The sequence below is a fragment of the Cupressus sempervirens genome, chromosome 10 (genome assembly GCF_028749045.1).
Source record: "Cupressus sempervirens isolate cs-2001-9-10 chromosome 10, ASM2874904v1, whole genome shotgun sequence".
NCBI lineage: Eukaryota > Viridiplantae > Streptophyta > Pinopsida > Cupressales > Cupressaceae > Cupressus > Cupressus sempervirens.
Genome location: NC_143127.1, coordinates 376,267,231 through 376,273,230, shown reverse-complemented (window position 1 = coordinate 376,273,230; position 6,000 = coordinate 376,267,231).

Here is a 6,000-nt window from a genome sequence, read left to right as displayed (position 1 = left end):
TAAAATGACATGACAAAAGAAAATGATAAAATGACCATGATCAAGATCCATCATCTGTTGACACAATGTAATACTCTAGAGTTCATACTTTTGTGTAGATTTTTGACTAAGTTCAAAGGTTATGGGGTTCAAAATGATGTTAAGGCAACTCAAAATGGTGATGATGTTGAGCAGATATGTGATATGCAAAGGTCCTAAGGTGCAAAATGAGATTTTGGGTGCAAGATGCAGTTTTGGGTCAAGTGCGGAATGAGGAGGTGCAGAGGCTTTCTAGATGCAGTTTTGGGGTCCTAAAGTGCAGTTTGGTGGCCCAAAATGGTCATGCAGGTGCCTAAATGTATTTTGGAAGTACCAAGTGCACTCCAATAGTACCAAGTATGCCCATGGTGTAGTTGGGGCTCAGAAGGGCACAGTTAGTAGTTTTTGGGCACAGTTAGGAAGCTAGGATGAATGTCTACTAATTCAGAATGGTATGGTTGCCAAGTTGATATGCCAAGAAGCTAAGATGCTAGGGTTGATGTTATGATGGGTTGGAAGATGTAGAAAAAATTTTATGACCTAAGGAATGATGTCCTAAGTGAAGACAATGAAGACCAGGAGGTGCAGAATGCAAATCAGGGCATGTTGATGCAAGGGGACCTATCTAGATACCTAAGGACACTTCTGAAGCCTCAAAATGTTGTCTGGAAGCCCAAACTAGGTTCTCAAACTACCAAGTGCACTCAAAAAGTACCATCTATGCCCATGGAGTAGTTGGGGCTCAGAAGGGCACAGTTGGTAGTTTCAGAGCGCAATTGGGAAGCTGGGCTAAAACTAAGGCAATTCTAAGAGCTATGTTTTCCAAATTGATGCCACAGTGAGGTAAAAGATAGAGGAAAATGCTCAGACCAGAATGAATGCTCAAAACGATGTGTAGGACATCAAAAATGATGGTTAAAGTGGTCAAGATGAGGGTAGGGTATGCAAAGATGCAAGATGGAAGATGCAAAGTGATGATTTTGGAGGTGAAATGTAAAGGATGCAAGCTTAAATGCTAATGATTGCAATGTGAATATGAGGGATACTAAAAAGGTGCAATATGAAGTCTATATGATGCAAGTATGAGGCTCAAACTATGGAGAATGCAAGTGGATGCTATGCAAGAGTGAAATCTATGTTTTGTCAAGCACATTTAGGAGCACAAGTTGCCATGTTTTCCAAGGTTTAAATGTATTGAACCAAAGTTTGTGATGTTTTGACAAGGTTTTGACAATGTTTGATGTTTTGACAAGGTTTTGCAAGTTTCCAAGGTGTAAATTTGAATGTTAGCTTTTCTCTTGATTATGTTTTACACACACGCAAGACACATTAAGAAAAGAATAGCTGTTGTTAAAAGTGAATAGTCACACCACAACCTAGGCTTTAGGACTGTATCCATTGAATTCCCACTTGAACCAAAGTTAATTCATGCTTATCCAAAGCAAACAAATTACGACCTTGGCACCACAAGCTCCCCCTTACAGCACACTCACTTCTCAAGGCTACCAAGATCCGCTTCCCAAGGGGCATGACTTCCCAAGGGACTGTTGTCTCTACTAAGGACTACGAGAATGTAGGATGTCTTCACGGGCATGGGTGACCCCTTGAGCCAGTGGATAGAAAGGATTTTGGCCACTAAAACATGGTTTTTAATGAGGGAATTTTGTTTAGCAAGTGAGTGATAAACTTCCTCAGAAGGTCTCCCAGCCTCGAGAATCGAGGTTTGATGCACCACAAGGGTACTAGAGGAGAGCTATCACTCAGCAATACTGCCAACACGACTTTCACCATAATTGAGTTTTATATAGTGGCTGGAACATTGACCTGGCTTTTGGCCCGTTACCCCTCTAAGGTCATCCCCTGGCATACCCAATATCAAGTATCTTGGTCCAAGGCAGGCCTCTTATAGAAGTTACATGGATTTCTGTTACACCCAAGATCCACGAATGGCGAGGGGAGAGGACATGTCCAATGCAACTCCTAGGGATTTAAACACTGTAGACATGCCAGGCAAAAAAATGAAAAGTTCATTTTAAGCACCAAACGAAGTGTTATTTAATCTAATAAATCCACACACATGGTTTTTGACAAACATACAATGGTCTTCAACAACGTCCTACAAAGCAAGCATTAGTAGTTTGTTATGATCATGTCTTCATCCCATGATTGCCACATGTTGCAAGGAGACCATTAGTAACACAAAATCATCTAATCTATGTTCTAGAAGAAAATGAAAACCTTAGATGCAGATTCTATGTTATGTATGTGCTCACTGTGAACTAGGTGTTACACCCCAAAAGGCCAAAATGGCTTAGAACACCCCCAAGTGTGCCCAGACAGTGCAGACTGCATCAATGACATAGTTGGGGCCTAGTTGGGCATAGTTGGTAATGTGAGATGCTAAGTTATTTAATATTCAAATAAAAGAAATGTACTTATAAAAAATCAATTAAAAGGAAATATAGGTTTACATTTGATCTTCCTCCAAAGAAAACTTATATTACAAAATTTGAAACATTAAATTAGTTTAAGTTCATTATTTTTTTTTAAATATATATATATATATATATTTTAAATGAACCTTCTAAAATATAACACCACATATAAATACATACGTAGCATTTTTTCCTAAAAGAAACCTTACAAAATTTAATTGAAAAATAGTTATCTCTTACAAATATGTTACTTTTCATTTCTTATAAACACATAATTGAGTAAGGATTGTGTTTATATCCTTTAAATTCTCTCTTTTTAAAAAAAATATGTTTATTTCTATCAAGATTTTTTCTTTATAAAGATTATTTCTTTATAGAAATTGAGAATTCATAAAGAGTTATGGCACATTTATTTTTATTGAATGAATTTGATTTGAAAATAAAATTAAATACTTTTCATTAATTCAAGTTGTAAATTAAAAAATTCAGTTGAATGTAACTACCAAGATAATTAAAGTGAGATAAGTAAAACTAACATGTAACCACACTTTAAAAGTATCTAGTTTGAATCTATTTAACTCCAATGTATGCTTTAAACAATTTCACTAATGAAAGAACGAAAGAAATTATTTAGATGTTCAATTTTTTTTTAACAAATTCAATATTTTAAAAAATGAAAACATCAATAAGAATATACATTTCTTAACACAATGAATGTGTTACTAATTTTTAATTTAACTTCAATGCATCCATTAAACAGCTTCACTAATGAAAGAAATAAATAAATAATTTAGATCTACAATTTTTTTACCAAATTGTGAACGAAGATAGGAAATATTGATGGAAGCGTGAACAAAGATAGGAAGATCATTAATTTGTAGATATTGAGAAATCTCTCAGTTGCCTTTGATTTGACTTCTGTGAATGAAATTTCTGGCAAAGATAGGCAATGCACTACCAAGTTCATGGAAAATAGCTTTACAAATTGATCTTTTAAAGGTTTTTTCACTATTCACACAAATACAATGGATCTAGGAATGTTCGCCCGAACTAACCCTTTAAATTTCTCAGTGGCCATGAAATTTTAATGGGCATGTTCGCATGAACATATGTTCACACGAACATGCCTAATATGTTTTCACGAACACCTTGTTTGGGCGAATGCGTAAAATTAAGAAAATTTTAACCCTTTTTTCATTTTATTTTTTGGCTCTTTTAACTCCCATAATTGCAGGAGAGTGATCTCCTACTATAAAATAAAAAATGTCAAAATGTGCTGCTCAGAGCAAGCTTTCCAACGACTATAATTGTAATACATATTTTAGTCATTAAGACTTTCAAATATGAGTTTGACTCATTATAGGTTCATTACCAGTTCATTACCGATTGAACATCAACTGACTTCAACACCTAGGGAGAATTAGTAAATCAAGTTAATTTTTTTTTGAAAAATATGTAGGAGCTAGATTATTGAGATACCTTTCTATTCAAAAAGGAAAAAAGGTTTATGATAAATTGACTTCAAATTATCTATGTCAAATGGAATGTATGTCTGAATTATGATTTGTATCACTTCAAAACTTCATAAAATATACAATATTCAACCAAAATAAATCAAACCAAATGCATCCTCTAGATATTGATGTTACAAATCTAACGCTGAAAGAATTACTTCATTATCATTTCTAAAAAAAAAGTTATGTGTGTCAAACAGACTATCACTCTTCAAAAATATTGAATTTTATTATGTACCACTTTTCAGAGGAGATAAAAAGAAATTGATATAAATAATTCTTTTTTTAGATTAAAAAATATGGTTACAAAGTAGGAACAAAGTACTCAAAATCACTAGTTTATGTCATCTTGAAAGTATTTATAGTTTTGGAGATATAGTCACTTGAACATGACGTTTGTTGCAAAAATATTGATTTCAGTGTCAAAATTGGTCAAAAAGTGGAACCCATTATTGTGGGATCACCCCAAGGCTGAAATCAAGTGCACCTCTCTTGTTAACTGAGGGAAAAGGTGATGATGTTGAGGAAGTAGAGGATGAGGAAGAATCTAAGAAAGAAGAACCTTTGAAGAAGAAGGGCAAGGTGATCATCACCAAGCCATCCACTACAGTCTTCATAAGGAGGTCATGAAAGAAAGCTGAATAGGAAGGAGGTGACATTATATTCAAGAGATCCCTACCCACCTTCCAGGACAGGCTGAAGGAATTGAAAGATGGAGCCAATATAACAAACTTCAAGGCATTGAAATATGAGATTAGAACTAAGGCTAAGCAAAAAAAAATAGAAGATTTGGTCATGGATAATATGGGACAATGGAAGTACTCCCTTGACTAGCTAGCTTCTTAGATTCCTAGTGTCTTATTGGATAAAATTAGGCCAAGATGGGAACATGCCAAACAAACACTCAAAGACATATATGCACAAACCTTGAGACAACTATTACTGAGCATATCAGATGTAGAGGTAAAAGAGTCACTGAATAAAAATGAAGATAAGATGACTCTCAAATTCAATACCTGTTTGATTTTAATGAAAGATATTGAGTATGTTGTGAAGAATGCAACAAATACTTGGAAAAATGTCTATCATCTTCACAAACCAAGTGAATTTCTAGTTGAAGTAAAGTATGATGATGATGATGATGATGAAGACAATGATGGAGAGGATGATGAAGGATCAACTCAATTTGTTACAATTGATTATGAAGAATACAAGGAGAAAGAGGCTATCGAGGAAGAAAAGCAAGATGATGAGGAGATTGACCCAAACAAAATAGCTATAGTAGTCATTGCCTCTCTTCCTCACTCCTCGAGCAAACCATTGACTACATCAAGTATGGAGATAGCTTCAACAAGTTTGATTGTGACCACTAGTGATATATCAAATGTCCAATCACTCTTTACCCTTACTTAGCTTAGCACATCATTGATAGAAGTAACATCCACTTCATCTACTAAGTTGCAAACTCCTCCTTCATCAACTGAGTTGGCATCGTCAACTATGGATACACTAACTACTTTAGTTTTGAGTACATGAGTGGTAAGCACACCAACTTTAACTACTTCAATTTTGGGTACTACAATTTTGGCTTCATCAATTTTGGATTCTTCAAGTATTTCTATAAGTATTCCCTTAGTGCAGTATCAATTTTTACTGCAACCCCAAGTATGTCTACCGTTGTTTGTATTTTGAATATAAAAGCAATAAGTGCAAGGATAGTTGAGCCTAAGGTTCAACCGAGAACAAAATTTTTGGGGAAAGGACATGAGATGGAGAAAGACATTGATTTAGATGAGGAAATAGTAATCCCTAATTGGGATATTTAGAAGCTTGCTCTAGACCAAATGCAGACATTTAGTGAACTCCAGAAAAAGGCTAAATGACAAAGACTAAGAGAGGAGAGAGATAAAGAGTATAAGATAATTGAAGATGTCAAGAACATTTTGACAAAGGAAATAGGAATTGAAATTGATTCTTCTCAACCTATTTTGTATCAGCTACCAAAAGTAGTCTAAAAATTCAATGAGGAAACT